This window comes from Dermacentor silvarum, chromosome 2, assembly GCF_013339745.2.
Source record: "Dermacentor silvarum isolate Dsil-2018 chromosome 2, BIME_Dsil_1.4, whole genome shotgun sequence".
Taxonomy (NCBI): Eukaryota; Metazoa; Arthropoda; class Arachnida; order Ixodida; family Ixodidae; genus Dermacentor; species Dermacentor silvarum.
Window position 1 is genome coordinate 71465645 of NC_051155.1, and position 22720 is coordinate 71488364.

Below are 22720 nucleotides of genomic sequence, written 5' to 3' on the forward strand. Positions count from 1 at the left end.
GTAAAAGTGCCCAGATCCGAGGAGCCGCCGTGTTTCAAGTTCTCCCGAGCGGCAGCGCTACAGTCGAGGGCCCAGCTGCCCTGGAAAATGCGGCGCCGGCGCCGACGCCGAAAATCCGCCGGAAATACGTTCCTTGTGGTTGGCCCTTAAATGTCGTACAAAAATCCCTCACTTGACTCGATCCTAGGCAGCTAAAGACACGATCATTTAGGGACTTTTGAGACATGCGTTTCGCCGCAGCTCGGCTGGACCCGGTGAACAATAGATGCTCTGACGTCACACGAGATATTTCCTCCCTAGGTTGTCCCCAGAAATTTTTTTTCCCCTCTGTGCTTTCCTTATGACGCTGTGAAGTACCTGGCGCGTCACGTGAACATGAGAACATGGCCGGCGTGCTTGGAGGGAGTAGTAGTAGAAAACATTTATTGTAAAAAATATAGGACGAGCGGTCTTCAGGTTGGTCGGGGCCCCTATTCTAGGGCTCCGCTGGCGTGTGCTCTGCGGCTGGCCTGGAGTGTGGCAGCTCTCTGGGCCGCCTCCTCCGAGCTGGAGAGCAGGGCCTCCCATCCCTCTCGCGTTGTGGTTTCGTGAATGTTGTCTTGAGGAGCCTTGGCGCATTCCCACGTGATGTGGTCCAGCGTGGGCTCGGCCCCGCACCACGGGCACTCATCTGGATACCTCTGTTTATCTATTTTGTGTAGGAGATGCAGGTGCGGGTAAGTTTTAGTTTGCAACCTTCTCCAAGTGACTTGTTCCGTTTTGCTTAGTTTCCGATGGGGTGGGGCGAATTTCATTCGAGCTCTCCTGTAATATTCGAGGATTGCCGATCGGCTCCAGTCTACCGGTTCGGGTTTGATGCTCGCCTCACTGTCGCGGTGGCACTGGTATGTTGCGTGCGCAGTGGCCACCATGTGTGCGAGTTCATTTCCCCCTATGCCAGTATGACCTGGTATCCAGATGAGTTTGATTGCGCCAAGGTCTTTGTGTTCATTTATTATCTTGGCGGCTGCCACGCAGACCCTACCGTTTCGGTAGTTTCTACACGCCTGCATGGAGTCCGTCAAGATGTGGCCTACCTCGTTTGTGTTTGCGTGCGCTGCAATAGCCATAGCGATGGCTATCTCCTCGGCCTCGCAGATATTGTGGGCCCGCGCTGTGGTACTCGTGACTTCTTTGTAACTGCTATTTATCACTGTGGCTGCAAACCATGGTGTACGTGTTCTGTGTACTGTGGCGTCAGTGTAGTATGTGTTATTCCGGCCCTCATATGTTTTCTTGTAGTGCTTAGCCCTAGCTTCTCTGCGTCCCGGGTTTAGGACAGGGTCCATCCCTTGTGGGACTAGAGAAACCGTGATTTTTTCTCTCTGGGCGGTTGTGAGGTCCACCTGTCTGTTATGGAGTTTCGTGCAGTCTCGGAAACCCAGTCTGCGCAGGGTGTCTCGTCCCGTTGCTGTCTGGGTGAGCCTTAACTTTTGTACATTGAGCTGTGCCTCCATGAGTTCGTCGAAAGTATTCGAGACCCCAAGGGCCATAAGGAGTTCCGTTGAGGTCGTTTGGGAAAGCTGCAGGGCCGTTTTGTAAGCTCCCCGCAGACAGGTTTCTATGGAGTCTATCTCAGTCTTTAGCAAGTTGTAGTAAGGAAGACTGTATAGCATTCTACTTTCGATAAGACTTTTGACGAGACGAATTGTGTCGTTTTCTCTCATGCCAACCTTTGTACTAGTGACCCTTCTGATCATTCTAGACACCTGTTTTACGGATGTCTGAATGCGGTGGAGGTTGACGGTGCATCTTTGGTTTGACTGAACCCACATGCCCAGGATGCGGATGGTGGTTTTCTCCTCTATCTTTTTCCCAGCCAAGTGTACCTCTAATTTGTGTTGCATATCCGCTGGGACCGATTGGTTGCCCTTGCCTTTCCATATTCTAATTAACTCTGATTTTTGTGGGGCGCATTGCATGCCGCGTTCCACTACGTATGCCTCGATGATGCTTGCGGCTTCCTGCAGTCTCTCTTCCTTTTGCCCCAGCGAGCCTGTGGTAGTCCAGACCGTGATGTCGTCCGCATACATAGCGGACCGTATATGCGGCTGGTCCTGGAGTGTCCTAGCTAGGCCTAGCATGGCTACATTGAAGAGGGTTGGAGAGATTACTGCTCCTTGTGGTGTTCCGCGATGTGGCACTTGTATTAGTCGCGATTGTAGGGTGCCGATCTTGATTTCAGCCGTGCGATTACTTAGAAATGCCCTAACGTATTTGTAGATTCTTTCCCCGCATTTTGTGTCGGTGAGGCCGTCCAGGATCCCCTGATGGCTCACGTTGTCAAAGGCGCCTTTTATGTCGACAGCCATAACTACGTGCTCGCATCCTGCTGCGGGTTGTATCAGCACCTCCTCTTTCAGCTGGAGCAGGACGTCCTGAGCTGAGAGGTGGGGCCTGAAGCCAAAGACGTTGTGCGGCATTAGGTCATTGTTTTCGAGATGGTCCTGCAGCCGTTTGTTTATCACCCTCTCATACAATTTGCCTAGGCATGACGTGAGGGAGATTGGGCGCAGGTTTGCTACTTCCAGTTTCTTACCGGGCTTTGGGATTAGAATTACCTGGGCATGTTTCCACTGTTGCGGGATGGTGCCAAGTGCCCAGTGCTCGTTAATGAATTTTGTAAAGGCCGTGATCGAGCAGTCGCTCATATTTCTGATCATTGCGTTGGTGATTTTGTCCGCTCCCGCTGCCGTATTCTTTGTCATGCACCCGATGGCTGCGCGGACCTCGAATTCGCTAATGGGGGCGTCCAACGCATGGTTGGGCTTTCCTTGATATTCTGCGTCGTAGGGGCGCGGGGCCATATCTCCTCCAAAACATTTCTCCTCCACCTCGGCCAGGAATTTCTCCTCCGTGCCTGTGTACGTATGGAGCAGGCGTTCTAACGCCTTATTGTTTTCGCCCTTAGTTTTGGTCGGGTCTGTGATGGCACTGAGTATTCGCCATGTTTTGCTCGTACTCAGCGTTCCGTCCAGACTGTCGCAAAATTTCTTCCAATTACTTTCAGCCAATTCTAGGGCATAGTCCTCTGCCTCCTTGGTGATTTCAGCAATGCGGATTTTGAGTTTCCTATTTAGTTTTTGCCTCTTCCACCGTTTGGTGAGCCCTCTGCAGGCTTCCCATAGGTGGAGCAGATGCGGATCGACGCCTGGAGCTTCCTCTGTGGTGGCCACCTAAATCAAACCACACAACGACGGTGAGCAATAGCACTGCCAAGCCCGCACAGCAGACACCAGTCACGGAGGAAACAGTAAAACACCTGGTAGACACGATAATCCCCCGCATCACAGAATACATTGATCGGAAATTCGCCGAGCAAGAAGAAAAGATGGAAAAGAGAACAAACGCCATACAAATTGAGTGCAGGCAGCTAATAAGAAAGCAAACAACGGGCACTACTATTAGAGAGAGGGCAGAAAAGTCCTATAATAGGCCCGGACTGCACACCTTCGGACAGGACCCCTCAGTCAGTCATGGCTAGACGCCACAGGGGCCTTGGGGAAACCACAGAGGTCTGGCAGTGGAACTGCAGAGGGTTCCGGCGTAAAAAGGGATTGCTGGAGCAGCTGGTTAAGTCCCAACAGACGCCGCCGGCCGCAATAGCACTCCAAGAAGTGGGCACTGTACCAAGTTTGCAGGGCTATGAAGCATTTACTGCTTCGGAAGGGCACAGGGTAGCAACGCTAATACACAAATCCGTAACGGTAATCAAACACGATACTGGTGTCGATACGGACATCTCCCACATATTAGTAGAAATTCTCTGTAAGGGCCCAGGACGGCATGGTGTTTTTCTCCTAAACATCTATAGCCCCCCCCGCCAAAGGACAGCGGATTTTACCGGCATAATAGAAGGAGCGCTTCGAAAAGCGGACACCAAACCGCTACTAATCGCCGGGGATTTCAATGCAAGGGACCGGGCATGGGGTTACCCCACCCAAGACGTCAAGGGAAGACAGATAGTACAACTTATGGACAAGTGGGACCTACAACTACTCACGGACCCCACAATCCCTACAAGGATAGGGAATAGCGTACAGGCAGACACTAGTCCCGATCTAACAATGGGAAGAAATCTCGTTGGCGCAGTGTGGCTGAACACTCTCAACAACCTGGGGAGTGATCACTACATACTCAGCATCTCTTTTAAAACCCGCAAAATTAGAAGGCAAATTGGTACCGCTGAAGTCACGGATTGGCACGCATACAGGGAACGCACAACAGATGCGGATCTCGACATGGGAACTTTGGACAAATGGTGTGACGACCTCCGCAGCCACAAAAATATGGTCACCAAAAAGGTGCTTGGAGGGAGATCGGAAAGATCACACGAGAGTTGAGATATACTGTAGTTGAGATCACCTGTTAACTGGGTCAACGGCTAAGTGCGTCAACCATCGCCGCGTGTTTTAGAGTAAACACTTAACTCAACGCAAGAACATCTGAGATCGCCGCAAGAAACATGTGGAGTGGTGACAAATGCGGCATGCGGTGACGTCCCTTCGTTGGAAAGTGTTTTGAGACCGAAAGAATCGCAGCGTGACGACGATAAGTTCCCGAGTACGTGGATTTGTCGTTAGAAAACGCGAAAGGTAAACATTACGCTGTATAATGGGGTTCGTTAGTTGTCTTTCTTGTTTTTTTTTTTCAGATATTCTACGAGAATGCACAAAACCGTGAGCCGATGGTTTCGGCCGATGACTGTATACGAGGTGTTTTAAATCGTCTGTAATGTGAATAAATGTGTGGTGGGCGCTGTTAAACGTTTGCAGCTTCTCTTGAGTGAATTACCGCTGCGGTGTTGCAGACTGTGTAGCAAACCGAAATAAACTAGTACTCGTGTTTAGTTAAATTGAATGTTGTTGCATTGAATGACAAAAATGTTGAGTGCTAAATATTTCCCGCTGATAAAATCCGAACACGGCATGTCTAAGTTTGTGCAGCAGAAGTTCCCAGTGCAGCAGTGCAACCATGTTTTTGTTAATCCAAATGTTAAAATGTCTTGAGATGACTCACATTTATAACACAGCCAGTCTTGGGGATATCTGCAGGAATAGTATAGATGTAGTACATTGGAGTCGGGCGAAAATTTGTCCAATATAGTGCAGTAATAGGTTAACAGGTGTCACAGTACAAAAGATTGTCAACCAGATAATGGTTAGACTGAGCTGTAACACAGATGTTGCCCTTATATGGACAAGATTTCATGAGGGTGATCTCAACATCATTTGCTTTCAAAATTTGAGAGGCATTTGCAATATTCAGTAACTAATATCACTACATAGTCAGCATACACTCTTTAATTGTGCATGCTTACACCCTCACAATCAAAAACTATTTTGCTGTTCGTGGCTACCATGCAGCAAGGGCTGCTGATACTCAATTATCTAGTAGTGCATAAAATGGAAGGCCAATTCAGTGATGTTAAAGCTCTTTTACAAACTGCTTACACGAGGGGAACAAAGAGAGGTCAGGACTTCTATTCATCACATGCAGAATCCGATCTCTGGTCCGTGCGCCCACTGAATTTTGTTGAGTAAACATCGTAAATGACTCAAGTTCTTCATGCTTACATGCAGCACAAATGATGAGGACAAAATTGCTTATTTTAATACAGCCAATGAGCTCTTTCTCAATAGAGAAGCCCTTGAAAACGTTTTCCTGCTGTACCTCAGTTAATCATGTCACATGGGTTTGATTCTTTTGAGCAACTAATGTGATCAGGATAGCTTAAACTGGAATATTCTTCACTCTGTTTACAACAAAGGTCTTCATTTTTTCTTGCATTGAATTATTCCACTGAAAAACTGGTGATAAATCCAACAGAAACCATCTGTCATAGACACCTGCAAGTTCCTTCCAGTGACATCAGTTCGGCTACTCTCGCAGTTCCAAGAAGTTCCAGTTGCGAAAGTGTCAGCATTTTCACATCTGCTAGTTAGTTTGACCTTGTACAAATAACATTGCCGCAAGGCAGTTTGTATAACGATTTTTTTGTCCTGTGCAGTGCTCTCAAAGTTGTGCATGGTATATATATATATATATATATATATATATATATGCAAAGCACGCACATATTTTTTATGTTATTAGAGGAAAGTGGGGTGTGCACACACAGATAAAAGAAGACGGGGACAGACAACTCAAGTTTTGCAGGGCAGTGCGTTAGGCGAGTTGGTGCATAGCTAAACGCATGAATTGTGGCGCAAGGTTGAAAAAAAAATGTCACAGTTTCGCCCTAAGGGCGAAGCAATGAATGCGATAGCAACACAGCAATGTCATACGAAGTAAGGTGAGCGGCTTTGGTAGCAATATGAATTGTAGTAAACATGAGCTGATTAAGTAAGGAGGTGTGCTGCGGCGTAAGTAGACCGACATGACGAGAGACTCGATGACCACGAGAAGGCGCGTGTGAAACGGTGGTGTTGATGAGAAGCGCTTCCCGTGGGCAGCGCGTGCGAAGGGACACATCTGTAGCGCTGCACTGCCGATCCGGGCAGCATTGCATGTGTAGCGTGCGTTGGAAAATGTGGCCCGACTATTACTAACTGAATGAACAAGCGTGGTGTGAGCGCGCACAAACAAACATGAATAGCTCACACTGAATGACTGCAGACAACGACCGTCAAAACTCTGGCAGCAAGCGGATACGCCGCAGCGGCGAACGGTGCGGTCTATCGCTTCAACGGAAACTGAGCGCGTAAAGGTCAGAGCCGTGTGGAGATAAGAGACGGTGGGAGCGAGCGACGATCGCGGTTGTTGGCAGCGTAGAAGTGCGCCCCCCCCCGCTCCCTCCGGCGCTGGCTTACCGCTTCCTTGCTTGCGCGTGGGAGAGATAAGAGACTGTGCGGACGAGCGACGAGCGCGGTTGTTGGCAGAGAAGTGCCCCCCCCCCCCCCCCCCCCTGCTCCCTCCGGCGCTGGCTTTCCGCTTCCTTGCTTGCGCGTGGGAGATTGAGTGCGTTCGCTCTCCGTGATAGCGCGCGTCCCCGCACGCTTCCGCTGGGGCATACGGCGCGCGGCGAAGATTTTATCTATACGGAACCTCACGGCGACGCCGACGGCGACGGCGACGGCGACGGCAGAAATCCGGTTGAAGTGTCCATATAATTGCTATCGCAATAAAAGTAAAGCCAAAAAGGAGACAGGATAGGGCGCCAAACTTTCAACTAGTTTTATTTCCAGCACATCACCGAAATATATCTAGTTCCAAAAAAATATGTGCACAAAGACATGGCGCAGCACGTGTCACAAGCTACCTCACTGCGCTATCTAAAAAAGTTGTCGCAGTTTCACCTGAAAGGTGAAGCATCAATTGCGATAGCAAATTTGTAGAGAGATATACGGAGTAATGATATTAGCTTTATCAGCTGTATAAACTTGGACATGCAGCAGCACCGGCAACGCGCCGAACTGTTGTCGACGCCGTCGGCATTTTGCCCGCGTTCGCTCAAAATGCGTGCGGCGTTGGTGACTGTTGCCGGAGCCTCTGATATAAATAGGCACTTGGTGCCGCAGCTAAACGTCGCCTCCCTTCCCTCCCCCTTCCCCCCCTCCCCCACGGCCTCTCGCGCATCGGAAGAAGGCGCGTTTGCTCTACATATATGGTGATTATAAAGGAGGAAAGAGACGCCTACTTCTGCAGCCCTTAAGGAAGCACGGCGCAGAACGCGCGTTTGTTCTCCGCCGTGCGTTCACTCCCCGTGAAAGAGCGCGTCCCTCGCGCCCTTTCACTCGCACATACAGCGTTCGGCGGCGCGCGGCCACGATTTCATCTCCATTGACGTCATACGGAACCTCACGGCGACGGCGACGGCGACGGCGACGGCGACGGCGACGCCGACGGCGACGGCGACGCCGACGGCAGAAATCTGCTTTTGAGTGTCCATATAATTGCTATCGCAATAAAACGAACATTCACTTTTGTAGAGGTCAACAAAGGGCACACTGATACAACCATCACCCTTCTTCCTTATGTGATACGCCTTGAGCAATTCACGTGCTAACACTACTCTGCTTCTTCCTACCACACGTGTTGTCAAACCGTGGAGCACAGCCATGCGAGGCACAATGGAACGGCAGGTGTGAACCGACACCATTTTTAATCGATAAAACATGCTCTTTTAGGCGGTCATTAACACAGCGGCCTGTTTGGCCTATATAAGACTTGCCACAGCTCATCGGAATTTCATATACGACACCCACCATGTACGGGTGGTTTTCTCGGCCCATAATAAGTTGTCTAAGCTTTGCGCCCACATTTCTTCCCAAAAGCCCAAGCTTCCGTGTGGAAAGAAGCATGCCAGTAAGCCAGAGTAAGTAAGCTTCTTTAGTATTGCTTAAACTGGGCATTAGATGAGCTGTGGATAGGTGTAAATATCTGTGTTGCAATCTCGTATTTCCTTTGTATTCCTTTGGGTGGTTGGTTGGTTATTCACTTTCTTACTTTCTGCAATTACTCTGTGCTGCAGACCTTTGTCTTCAGTAATTCAAGTTATACTTCATGTGGCAGGTATTCTCCACAGCTGTCCGCAACAAGGTGCTACCTATACTTGGTATGTGGCAACTGAAGATCTGACGCGTATGTTCATAACTATTTTTCTGCAATGTCCGAGTATACCTTTACTGTTTGCTAAAGTAAAGTTTAAGTGAAGTAAATGAGTAATTGGCAGACTGGAATTTGTTTTCAGTCTGTGAAGCCACTGATGGTGAGTTTTCCTACACACTTGTGAGAGAGAGAGAGAGGGGGGGGGGTGGTGACTTAAACTCTATAAACCGTTTCCCGTGGCTGAAATTGCCAATGTTAAGTCGCTGCTTGTTGCGTAGAGACTCCACATAGAGATCCTAAGAGGGATGCCAGTTAAAAAAACTGCAGTCAAATTCGACAATTCGTAGCTTGGCTGTCTTGACTGTAGGTCCGACATGTCTATACTCTTTTCTTGGTGGCTCTATTCGTTAGATTAACCACATTAGTGGAAGCAACCTTGTTCTTAACTTCTATATGGAAATACTTCTGAGTTTGTTAGACAAAAGGACTCTAGGTAGCTCTTTATTGATTACTGTTCTGCTTTGAAATTGTCATTGCCTGTCTGCTATGACATTGTTAATAAAGCGGTTGCGAAGCGGGCTCTTTCCTTTCAAAGGGGTAGAATTAATGTCTTGTTTTTCACGAACAGCTTGACACAAGAGCAACATAATGTTGAGGTCATTCGTGACTTTCAAGCAGCTCAGGCTTGTCCCTGCTTTCTCCTGCATTGATTCATTTCATGAAGGCCTTGAATGCAGAATCATTGTGGTACATGATTGAAAGTGTGTCAGTTCTTCAGGTAGAGAAGCCGGTAGGTATGGCACATTCATTCCCCAAACCGGGATATGCTGGCATTCATCAGTTTTGTCCAGCATTGCCTACAGATTTTGGGAAAAATAATATGCGAGATTTCTCACTGATTTTGTTTGTATTTCATAGTGCTGGGGATTTCAGTATATAACTGGTGTTGGTCTGAAATACCGATTGACAGAAATTGTGTGATTGTATTATGTGCGCTGTGGCAAATAATTAAACCGTTAATTAGTGTTTGATTAAGCACTACAAGCAAGTACTGTCCCTTGAAGTTATGATCTGCACTGAAAATTACATAGTGTGCATAACATCTACAATACCTTCAGTGTTATTATATTCGGAAAAAAGTACTTAATCTATTTTATGTGTAAAAATGCGCATCATTTTACGTTTGCTTTTTTATCATACTTCTGAGCACGAAGCGGCGGCCGCATCGCCATGGACACTAGTCGCGAGCAAAACACGGTAATGGCGGCAACGCAAAGTCGGAATGAAGTGTAAAGTGAGGTTTATTTTCAGTGTTTTTACGTATTCTCTAAACTTCTGAGCGTGTTTTAACATGTGTGCAAGTGCAGCGGCTTATTACGCTACTGATTTTTGTATGAATATTGCTTTGACCGGCAACACTTGTCCACTGCGTCTGGTTTCTTATTCTATGACTGGGTCAGGTAAGACATGCTCCGAGCAACCTACAAAATTCGTGTTCTAAACTTGTTGAATGAAGCGAGAATGCTTCGCGAAATCGGCGGATACGATTAAGTGTGGTCAAGAAAACGACTGCTTGTCGATGTGTGCATTCGAGGCAATTGATTCCCGTGGACATCTGACGAGTATTACGCTTCTGCTGCTGTTAAAAATACGACTATGCACTGTCCATGAGTTTCCTCATGCGAAATGAGCACCTCAGAATACGTGTCGTCAACTGGACGCTTAGCCCTCCTACCGTTTTGTCTGTTGTCTGTCGCGGAGTTTCCACACTCGCGTAAGCACTTGGATCAATGGTGGGCCTACTTTGTTTCTACACTTATGTGCTAAATTTCTGTATTCTATTGCTACTTATGATACTGGCAGGTGCGTGGAAAACTAACAAGTCGACGATATTGCGGTCACGGATGTAATCGACATTAGGAGGCCGTAGATCTGCAGCGAATAAATCGCCAAACGTACGCGAAGATACTTGCTTTTCAGTTTAGGTATTTCATTTTACTCCATGGAGTACTTCCATCTTGGCCTTATCCAAGTCCTACCATTCTAATGCCGAAATTTTATTGAACACGTCGTTCTTCCACCAGGCCAGACTCAAGGCTGCGGCGTGCTTACAATCTCGCAGCTTTGCCCTACTGCTATCCTCTTCAAACCAATGCACACAATTGTCACCACACTTTTCACTAAAAATTATCACCACGACCAGCTTCCGTATGCAGAATAATATTCTGTGTAATGCCGACTCGTTAACTGTATTCAGCTGTTCATACACTTGCACAGTAGAAACTGGCAAGTGCACATTACACTAAAGCTACGTCTGCATCACATAAGCTTCTCGGGCTCCATTCTATTTGAGAGCATTCTTGAAGGCTCCAGTGCACTGTGAGAATCACTGGATATGAAGCTTTGATGTAGAAGCTTGCGCTTATGCTAAATGTGTTGTGTCATGTAATGTTGCATTGTAGATGTTAAGTATATGCTGTGCTAATGGCAAGAATGTGTTCGAGCAATACACGATGATGAATTAAGCTTTCTTTATTTATTGATTGAAATTAAAGTCACTGCTTCACATTTCAGCATATCCATACCCGCAGCTGCTTCCAACTCGCTAAATACCGAGAGGTTGTTGGTGTCACAGTGCAAGTAGAATTGCAAGCATGAGTGTATGTACTAAGAAGTATGAAATGTAACGTTTGAATTTTAACATGTCGAAAACTGTTTGCATAGAAACAATCGACTCCACCTTCCAACCAAGATTTGGTAAATGTCTTTTAGGGTCCCGCTGACCTACAAGAATAAACTCCCATGTGTTGACGTCACAGCTGTTCTTTGTGCTTGCCTTCTCTGTGCAACAGTTGTGCAAGAGATTACTTATGTCTACTTAGCATCAAACCTGGAGAAGGAAGCTAGGTCCACATACTACTGTACAGCTGTAATGCAATAGCATTATCACGGTCAGACCGTGTTATGAATCACATTTGAACTCCTGCGAGGCTACAGCATGCTCTGGTATAGGTTGACATGTTCATAAGTACACTCACTCATTTCACACTTGTGAGAGCGAGTGATGACAGGCGTGAGTATATGCAAGTGCCAACAAGTGGGAGTGGAAGTATAATGGTCAGCTAGCTAGTAGACGTTTGTGAGTGAGCACCCGTAAGTATATGGGAAAGGGTGAGTGCTAGTTGACTTATAAATGCAAGTGAAGGTGAATAAATTTTCGCATTCACACACGTGAATGGGTGCCAGGAAGTGTTAGTGGAAGAAAGTGCGAATGCATGTGAGTGGGTGTGAGTAGGAACGAGAGCGCTGATGAGTGTGCTTGTGTATTCTGAAAAAATTTGTGTGTCCACTTATTCTGCTGACCTGCGTGCTCTAATGTTATGATCGGCCCACAAAGTCACCATCTTTGACTATGCAGTCTCCTTTATTATTACACCGTTTCTGGGTCGGCTTGCTTTACTTGGCAGACAGGTGACAGCGCTCCAAATCCCAGAGGAGTAGGCACAGTTTATCTCCCGTATACAAGCAGAACTCATCCACACGCTTTGCATACCTGCTACCATAGAGGAGCCTAGTTTGTCTGCAGTAAAAAGGGCTAATTTATCTTGCAATCTAGGCATGTCCATGCCTCTGGTTCAATTTTTTTCGTCGCAGATGGTTCTACAAGAAATCGAAATTATTGCAGAAGTATTTTTAAAGTTGAGAATAAATAATTGCTGTTTTCATTGTCAGGCGCCCCATGTGACTGGAACTTGCCGTGAAGAAAGTGGGCAATTACTGAAGTTTCTTACTCTGAAGTTAACTTTGTTCGAAAGTGACAGCGATATTGCTGATCTTCTGAATTTTATCTCCGAATCCTCCTATAAAGAAGATATTTCAGACAATAAATGCAAGTTGATGTAAACAATCTGCTATGTTTGCCTCTACAAGGCCATTTTCAGCGCATTTATTTTGTACAAAAGGGCCGGTATGCAAATCACTCGCATTTGAATTTCCTCATGGATGTTGTGAAAGCATTGATTTCTGGTAACATTGACAAGAGAGGCCTGCCAAAAGGGGAAGACATTCTGACAATCTAGCTGCATGTCATCGCCAGTCTCTTCCCTTGGACGCTTTAGTGCCAGATGCCTACAAAGCACTTCTTCGTGTGCTCGTGCTCACAAAGGTTGGACAATGAGAGCAATGAAATAAAAAACGCCCCAAAAGTCGTGCAAAGACTTTGGAATGGCACTTGGTGTACTACTTTGTTAAAAATTGCTTTTGTCACTGAACTTGGCCAAAATAAAAATGATGTTTCGGGATCCATATGGATCCCTTGTTAGCAGATATTTCTGGCGGCGTCTCAAGCAGCACAAAAATGTCGCCAAAGGCCACACAGTTACAAATGCCCTCGGAGAGCATGCCGAGACGACGAGTCAGAAGATAAACTAGTACAACGCCCGCATCGTGGCCACAGAGAAGAAATGGACAATGAGGCTCCATCTCGAATCACTAATAATTCAAACAAGTAAAACAATCAATAGATCATCTAGCATTTTAATCCACATGTACTTCAGAGCTTTGCATCATGCGCTCAATGCTACTTAAGAACCATCAAGAACGTTCTCAGCAGGCATTCTTTTATGAACAAGGGATTCCTGTGGATACCGAAACGCTATTTTATTTTTGTTTCGGCCATGGTCAATGACTTCCTCCATTTTTAACAATGATCTTACCTGACCAGACTAAACTACGGTGCAAACTAAACTACGGTGCAATACCTCGTTTTGAGATGTACCTTACTGAGGCCCCCCTGCATGAATAATTTTAATCCCAGATGGTAGTTAGGTGTAATTGTAGTCCCACCAGCTACAGAAGTCACGTTCACTTCTTTTTTTACGTCATTACCACTTGAAAAAAAATTCTGGCAGAGCAGTAAGACCAAATTTCTACACTACATATTTTTTGTGTATGCTCTCCAATAAGCATACCATTTTGAATATGCTTGTGGCATTTGTTTAGTATAGCGATTCCATCAATCGGTTTCTAAAATTAGGCACATTGGTAAAAATTGAGCCCATGCTCTCGGGTCAGAATAGTTCACTTGCAGTAATCTGTGTCTACTGTCCGCTCAAAGAATAGGAGTGACGGATAGCAGTGTGGGCACTTCTGGCGACAAATAAAAAAAAACTGCATAGGCTCACCAGTGTGATTGAGGCATCTTGTAAAAAATTACCAATGTCTGATGCACAAGATTTCAACATTCCTTGTTAATATGGCAATTTGAGTACTTGGCTTTAGTTCATGCTTGAACAGGTATAAAGCACTTTTGTAGTGTTCGTTTATTTTTTTTGCACTTTTCACCCACTGCAACAGCCACACTCCTCCCTGACAGCAGTCTTTGAGGTCTTGAGTGACCAGAAAAAGGCTGCCCCCCTGAAGTGGTTGTATGTGAACACATTCTTCAGCTTGCATTCGGTGTTTCTGAACAGCTTTCAAAATTTTTTAAGTACAACTTATGTCCTGAAACAAATATTAAAGAAAGCATTGCATAACAAATTATGTTAACTAAGTGCTGTGCAAAAAGCTATTCTGAGAAGCCTGTTTGCCAATTATGTATCCTTTTTTGATTGTTGCATGAAATGTCCTGTACAGGTGCAAGGCACATTCCATTTTTTGCAGAACCCGAAATTCATGTGCTTGCCAACACAAAGTTAACTGCAGTGCCGTCATAACTCATAAATGTTATCAACCTTGTCAATTGCATTTGGTGGCTGAAGTGCACTTTGTGTACTTCAGTGCACTGAAAACAGAATGGTTTCATTCCTTAGAATTTTCAAACTTACATTCTGAATTAATGAGCTTGAATTGTCCAAACATTTCTGTGCTGTAATACAGCCCTGCATGTCTTTTTATATCAAGAATGTGTTCATATGTACGTCTAGAAGAAAAAAAAACTACAGTTTGCAGTGCTCAAATGCTTTTATTCTGAACACTGACGTTGCATGAAACATAGTACACATAAAGTCTAGCTGCAAGAATGTTGCTTCCTAATTTCAAAACTGGTGTTACTGCAGCTAGTGGTATTTATGCTCGCCACCATTGCAAAGTGGCAGATTATCACCCACGAGTACTGCTAATGGTATTTTTTCTGTATAGGAGAACTAATTACCTTGAAATAATTGCCATGTGTTATTTTTCCAAAGGGTGGCTGCAGTAAATTCAGCAGAATGTAATGGGTGAAGATAGCTGGGATCACATCAGCAAATGCCGACACGGGGGCACTCAACTAATGGGATATGCCCGACTGTTTCAAGCAGGCATGTGCACCGGATGTTGGGTTTCTTTTCCACACATGCATCATACAAGAGATTCACAGCCTTGCATCCAGTGAAAATGCTGATGAAATCATTAAATCCGTCACAACCCACTGCATATGCTGTCTGAGGTGCCTCACGTGGTTGACTATTCTGCTGTGCTGTTTCATTAAAAGCACTGGTCGTTACAGAGTGGGCATGGTATCCATTGGCTGTTCAGATGCACCTAAGTGGGTAAAAAAAATACGGTTAAAGCCACATAACTTGCAGCTCATGCTGTGTGCATTCAATAGGGTGTACGCATGAATGACAGTGACCGGGCAAGCACGTCTTGTTGGTGCACTCTGTAGCGCGGACAAGAATGCGCATCCTGTTGGAAGTGTGCACCAAATAAATGGTCTCATACACTGTCGTATGTTGCTGCAACCCTTCCAGAGTAAGAGAACGTAAGCTAAAGATGAAGTAGCAGAGTTCTGTCAGCATTTTCCAAGGTGTGCACGCGCATGCCCGATAAAACCAGGGAACTTTAGAACAGTGACAACACAATAGATTTCCCGTATCAACCTGCACAGAACCCGCGGTGGATCTTTACAAATTCAAGTTTTGTTCTCGGCCCTTTTTAGCGAGTATGTCAACCATCGGTCATTTGACTATGCCTATTTGTCTCGTGCAAGCGTGTCGGATCACGTTCATGCGCATTTTTCATTGTGGTTTTCCAAGCACAGATGTAGCACATTGTTTACATAAAATCTGCACTAGTATCACTTCTAGCTTGTGCGTGTCACTGCGTAGTCTTTAATTTGGAACCGCAGTATGCAAACAAGGCTCCACTTTACTGCATTTTCGTGTTGTAGGCCGCCCGTAAGAACTCTGCGATCTCCACGACCTCTTGCTTAGCAGCAGAACACCACATCCATGGAGCCACCATAGGGGGACACACAATTATATTTTGTCTAGTGGATTACTTCCCAAGCTCAAGGCATATTCAACTTCAATGGGCTGTTTGTATCGACCCAAAGTTACAGTTCATTATCAGCAGATGATTGAACAAGCAGTTTAAATGAACAATTTCAAGGTGGAGCCAAATTCTACACATATGGCACATGCCTTATTGACCGAAGCATGCTTACTACAAGACAATCCTTTTGCTTAAAAAATGTGAAAAAAGTTCTCATTATTTCAGAGCTCCTATAGCTTCATGGTTGTTTGGAACCGCAAACACAAAAATTGAAAAGAACAGTCTGAACAAGACAATGAGTGCAAGTTCATCATTGTGCGTTTGCGTTTTCAAACAACGATGAACCTATACCAAGTGGCCCGGTTATGCACTTTCCAGCTATAGCTTGTGTTCGATAAGAATGGTGGCGGCACACATGTAGATAACAAACACAATGGCAGGCTTCTAAGATTAACTGCATGAAAACCTAGTCCATCATGAAATTTACTATGTTAGACTATTATTAGACTATGGCTAAAGTGCTATCGACCAAAAAGTTTACGGACTCTCAGAAAACGCTTAATACCCGAGCAGCCTTTAAAAGTAGCCAGTAAAACTGCACATCACAATGTTGTTCACGTATACCAGTAGAGGCAGGAAATGGGAATACCAGGCTGTGGAGATATTCAGCTTTTTCGTCAGGTCCCTTGGTCCGTAAACTTTTTTGGTCGATAGTACATTGTGGTGTGTTCTCAAGGCCACTATTTTCGTTGTTTGAAGGTGTGCCGCTAGGGGCAGCACGTGTTTAGGAGGCCTTGGAGGAGCGGCACAACAGTGGATAATTTACAACCTCCGTCAGCATTTAAACACCCATACCTAAAGATATGCAATTTCTCGTTATTTAGACGCCAAATCCTGAGCAGGTAGAAGGTTTCATGCCACTTACAGTCAAAATACTGTCATTTCGAACACGAGAGAGACGCGTCGTCTGCTCGAGCAGACGGCGCGCTGCGCTTACCGCTGCTCGCCGCGTCGGAGTCAATCGGAATGTCGGCAGAAATATAAATGGACGTTCCTCCAACCAAGTAGAGTCGTTTTAAGCAGGCGAACGACATATATTCATCGAAATAAAGCACTTTTGCCGCGCGTGCACATAAAAGCGCCAGCAAAGCGAGCGAAAAAGTGGCCCCCGGAACAGGTGCTGCCCCTTGCGGCAGCAGCGTGCGTAGAGTCACACTAAGTGGCCGCGCCTCGCGCCGCCGTCGGATCACCTTCCTTTTTACACCGTGATCCAAATCATACTTGAAATCATGGCCTGAACGTCGCCCCCGAGGGCTCCGATGTCTCTGCGCATGCGTGAGCTGAGAGAAGGTGAGAAAGGAGAACAACTCTCCTTTGCCGGAGGTGACGTCACATTGTTGTTTGTTTTTTGCTTTTTGAAATAGTTACTCTCGAACTCAGACATTAGGGCTCGCTCCTCGTTCACGCGCGCATTGTGAGCATTCAAGTTTCGTTTTTTGCACTTGCTTAGAAGCTGAAATTGCGGACATTGCGGGGTTGGGCTTGATGACATTTGTTGCTCAGCTGCCGCGACGCATTTGGAGCAAAGGTGAGTGTCGTGCGATTGCCCGTTCTCTAGCTGACACTTGTAAAAACAACCGGTTGCGCATTTGAGCAGTGGCCGATGTGATCTCGAAATTCGAAGGAGCACAAAACGGTTGTCGCATGTCTCGTAGTGATCGCGGGATAATTTATTCGTTCGTGCCTTCAACAAGTACTATCGCAGTTCCTACGCGTTACTCCGATGTAAAACGAACGGCGGAAGCGTTCACGCGCCAGAAAATGCATGCACTCAACTAGCTCTATCGGTGTATGCAGTCCTTTGGTATATATCTCGTGCGTAGGTCTTCCTTTCTCCATCTCTATGGGATGACTACGCTATGCGCCTCTTATTTACCCATGCAATACATGGCTGCATTCAATTACCTTGCTCACTGCTTGCGCTGACCGCGGTAGGGGCGTCAGAGGCTTTCATTTGTTGCAGTGAGATAACGAAAGCGTATATTTCTTTCACTTACAGCTTCTTGGCAACTCTTTTGAGAGCCGTGGAGTTAAATCGTGCAATGTGTACGTTGTGAGCAAGCTGTTAAACAAACCCGCATTACTGCTGCTGTCGCTTTTACGGGCACCTTCAAAATTAAACATATATGAGTGTACGAATTCAGCTCACCTTAATTCACGTCCGTTGCTTTCGTTGTTCGTAGATCATGTGCGTACCTTTGCAACCGTAATCGACATTGTAAAAACAGCAGGAAGGCAGATGATACAAATACTGTGTCTGCCTTACTTGTTGTCTGTGCTGTTTTTATAATATCAAGCAACTCCACACACGTGCTGTTTACAACAAAACAATCTTTTTTTTTTTCTTGTAGGAGGATTAGCTTCTAACTGCGGCAGTGACGTTCTTCAGGAACGCTTGCCGTGTGCACATTTGTCTAATTTGTTTCACTGTGCTGCTGCTGTCTTTACAGCTTCTGCTTATTTCTTTTGGCCGCACCTTATATTTGTTGTCTTTGTCAACATCTGACCTGTTTCTGCCTTGTTGAAAGCAAGTGGCCACAAGTACTGCTTAGTTTGCTCAGTGTAAACCTGGTATGTATATCTGTTTGCTGAGGGAATGCTTCTGCTCCTTTGAAGGTTGCTTTAACTAATAGTGGTTTGAGTCATCATGTATGACACCAAGTAATTATTGTTCTAAAAAGGTAGCAAAGCTTGTCCACAGATTTAAAGTATGGAGATGCTAAACATTAAGATGTTCCAAGTTGCCACAAAGTATTACATGCATTTAAATTTGCAGTCGCAAAAGACATACTAAAAGTAAATCCACAAACTTTGCTTCGAGGTGTCTTGAGACAATAAATTGTAGAGAAAGAATTCTATTGTGAGTTGCCAATGCTTGTCATGAGCTGTAGCCCATTTTTCTATGCAGCCACTGTTGCTTCGTTGTCTGTTGCCATCACGTGCTTGTTACTAACAAGAAATTGAGCTCCGTGGTTCCCCTGATTTTTGTCGCTCATAAAATGCAAATGTCTCGACATTGGGAGCCTTATTGCCTCAAGGTAGAACACGTGTTCATTGGCCAGTTGCGTGCTTTTAAGATAATGTTGTATTTAATGTCAGGGGTTTAAAGGATACTTCACATCTGCCATCATGGCTGTTCTGCTGCCTAGCACTTCCAGGACAAAGTTTGGTACACATGTGCAACTATCCAAGAAAATGGACATCTGACATAGCTCACTTGGTAGAGCATCGCAAGCGCAAAGCAGAAAATGTGGGTTAAGCTCCAACCGGCAGCAAGTTGTCTCTTAATGCAAAGCATTATCATGATCTATTTTTGAATTTCTTAGTACACCTGCCCAGGTAGCTTCATTAATAATTAGTAATGCTCCTGATGGTGGGTATTGAACACGAGTCTCTAGTGCAGCAGCCCAATTCTTTGCATATTAGGCTACAGATGCATGCATAGCTCGCCAGATTAACCGCACTGGTTCTCTCGTAGCAGCTAATGCTTTCAGATGTTATGTGACACTCGCAGAGGTTGAGATTCACCCATTTCAGCTCATATGCAACATATAAAGCAGCTGTTGTGTTTGCTTTGGTCACGCGTTGTGCGTGCAGTTGTTTTTGGTTTCTCTATGTTGGCCTATTGTGCTTTATATTCGATATGGTGCTGGGCATTACCTCAATCGCAGCTTTGATGCTGTGCCAAAAAAAAAAAAACATTTGTAAGCAGGTACTCGAGTGACGTGGAAGCTCACTCTCCCTCATTCTCTCTTGCAGGTAGTGTGTCCAGTTTAGCGCCGTGCACATGTGTGGGGCATTTCCTTGTTCTTATTCTGCTGATGTGTCGTGTTGTACAGTCTGTTTCACACTTAGGGGAAATCTCGGAGCGCATTGCATCGCGATGCGGCGAGCGCTGGAGTCGGGTGCCGGAAGCAGCTCGCACAGGCGCAGACGCTCAAGGCGCGTTATCTTGAACCGCGTTGGCTGCTCGACGCGGCTGGCCACCAACTGCGTCGACAGCTCGACGCAAGATAATGCGCCTTGAGCATCTGCGCCTGCGTGAGCTGCTTCCGGCGCCCGACTCCAGCGCTCGCCGCATCGCAATGCAATGCGCTCCGAGATTTCCCCTAAGTGTGAAACAGACTGTACATAGGAGGAAAGCCGGTGCTCCACAATATGGTTGTCAGTATTGCTGAATACAACACAGTCTTGCTGCCTTGACACGCCACATCATTTGACATCTGGGAGTGAGGTGGCATCTTGCCGTTCCTTGTGGTCAGGCATAGCCAAGACTGGCGGTAGAGTCCCGACACAAAGTTCAAGGTTGAACAATAGAACCAGCACGCCCAATAAATGTGTGTGCAAATTTAGCTCTAAGCGTGATTTATGTGATTTATCACAGAAGGGGCTTGTTCCATGGCCAAGCAGAGTGAGCACGAACAACAACAACCGTCTTCTTTCACATCCTTTGTTGGTGCCTGCCTTTGTCGCTACATAGTCACTAATTAGTAATTAGTTTGCTAAGCTATCCATAACTGAGAACTCGATCGAGCATAGAAAGAAACATGACTATAGGCTCCTGTGTTTCTTATGTTTAAATCACAATTTGTAGGTATCAAACACAGCATAGCATAAATGATACATTGGGCACTGCAACCCTGTAATGTGCACATTGAGTGCCTTTTCGCGTCTTCTTCAGAGGGTGCTCGAGATTTTTGGTTGGGTTGCCGTAGATGGGGGAGGGGGGGGGGGTTAGCTCAGTGAATCTTCCTTCCAAGGCATTTAGTTAAAGTTGTGCCGCTATAGATGTGTCCTCATTGTTCAGGTTACTTCTGGCAACACCTGAACGTTCTTGTGGCTGTGATGTGATGCTTCATGACACACATGGTGCTCAATTCTGATATTGTTGGCATGCTTTTTCACAAATGATTTTAGTAAGATAATTGCACAGGTGACGCAAAATGAGCCACAGCATATGCTTCACCTCCAGCATGTTCGTGATCACCGATGGCATGTAAAACAGTGATTCAGACCAAGCATCGCAAAGAATGATTGTTGCCTTTCTTTCTTACAGGCTGCTGTGTTTCAGCTAAATCTGCTTTTCCTGTGTCCAGTGGCCTTGTCGCTCAAGTAGTGCTTGCCAATTTCCATTACCCTGCAACCCACTAAAAATATGAAATTTTAGAGTATGATGCCTCCCCTCTCTTCCCTTGTCCTTCTGACCTTTCACTCTGCTGCAAGCTTTTAGATTTCAATGCTTAAATGAATAATACAAAAATTGATGCTACCATATTATTTGATGGCTATCATGATGGCAATAATTTAGGTGAACCTGAAACTAAATGAGAAAATAAAATAGGCATGTGTGAGTAGGACTGACTGTTCCTGGTTACTGGCTCTATGCTAAATTTGAGGTCTTTGCCTCAAGGAAATGGGTCTTGGATTCTCAGACCCTTTTTGTGATCTTGTGCCTGTATCAGACCTGATATACAGTCACGGAAGCTTTACAAAAAGGAGCGCCTTTCTTTTGGGGAAATGTTTTTATCACAAGTGTGCTAGATAGTGCCAGTTATGCAGTGAACAGGCACAACTGCAGGTACAAACTATAGCATGTACTTTACTTTAAAATGATTTCACATCTAGTTGTGAATTTCATAGGCCACTTCACAACTGCAAGGTGAATCTGATGTAGGCAGTGTCAGGGTCATGGCCCATATTTTGGTGAACGCCAAGAATGCATCCTGTGACTGAAGTTTGAGCATTTGAGCCCACCTTTTGGAAGTGCTTTTTATGTGCACTCAGTAAGTGACAGTCAGTGATCCTAGATGCAAAACTTATTGTTCTGCATTATGCAAATGTTTTTATATTTTCACTAATATACTGTGGTCACTATTACTACGCACTGTTTAAAAGGTGTTGAAAATAAAAAGCTACTTATTTGCCCTAATATAATGTAGAAATAAGCATTCTGCAGTCTGAAAAGTGAAGGAAAAAAAACACACAAGAAAAGAAAAAATCATTGCCCAAGCACTCCATACAGATGGTTAACCAGCAAAGCTGAAACGAGCGGCCGCGGTGTTTATGACTGGGTTAATTACGTCTTTGTGTTTCTTAATGAGGTTACACACACGTTCGGCTGCGACGTAGAGAACGACGTCACTTGATGGTGTGTCCGCCATTGTCGCCTGCGTTCGACGTCTCATGTTTGCTTGGCGGTGTGGTTAGCAGCATATGCCCGCCATTGCCGCTTGCGATTCTTTGAAATTAAATTGCTTCAAAATTAAATCTGTCCGTCACGTAAGATAATGAGTGGCTCATACCTCCTTAAGCAATGGCTCATGCGGCCTCCCCATTAAGAAGGCACAAGAGAAGTGAAATTCTACGCTGGAATTATGAGCCGCAACGGAGCCAGCTGTGGAAGAAGACAACGAACGCGGGAGCAGTGGCATGAGTGAAACCAGAGGGGCGCCAACAAGCCAGCTGCGTAAGAGACGGTGCTCGAGCCAATGCTGATGATGATAGTTATCTGTACACAGGCGACAGACACACGCTTTTTCGTTTCGCTTAGCCATATAAAGCTTCGTTTTAAAAACATTATGGTCGCAAGATTCACAACCACTTTAGCCAATTATAAAATCATTGAAGTGCACGCAAACAGCCTCTACATTGTGTCTGTGAAGACACTGCTGCATCTTCCTGTAGCATTATGCACCTTAGCTTTGTGTGGAAGCCGCGGTTGTTGTACTGTGCTGCACCGCAATGAACCTTGGTTATGTGAAAAAGCCGCTGTTGCATTACTCTTTACTGTTATGCACGTCAACCTTGTGGCAAAGCC

General features: G+C 45.6%; 2 long non-coding RNA genes across 2 annotated transcripts; both read left to right on the plus strand.

The window, feature by feature from the left end:
- Window positions 1-349: 349 nt before the first annotated feature.
- LOC119441554 (uncharacterized) lies at window positions 350-4805 on the plus strand. The gene is made up of 3 exons (XR_005189943.2): window positions 350-392; window positions 4344-4634; window positions 4694-4805. It is a non-coding gene; the product is annotated as an uncharacterized LOC119441554 (long non-coding RNA).
- Window positions 4806-17303: 12498 nt separating this feature from the next.
- LOC125943058 (uncharacterized) lies at window positions 17304-21655 on the plus strand. The gene is made up of 3 exons (XR_007465523.1): window positions 17304-17431; window positions 18354-18474; window positions 21544-21655. It is a non-coding gene; the product is annotated as an uncharacterized LOC125943058 (long non-coding RNA).
- Window positions 21656-22720: the final 1065 nt, after the last annotated feature.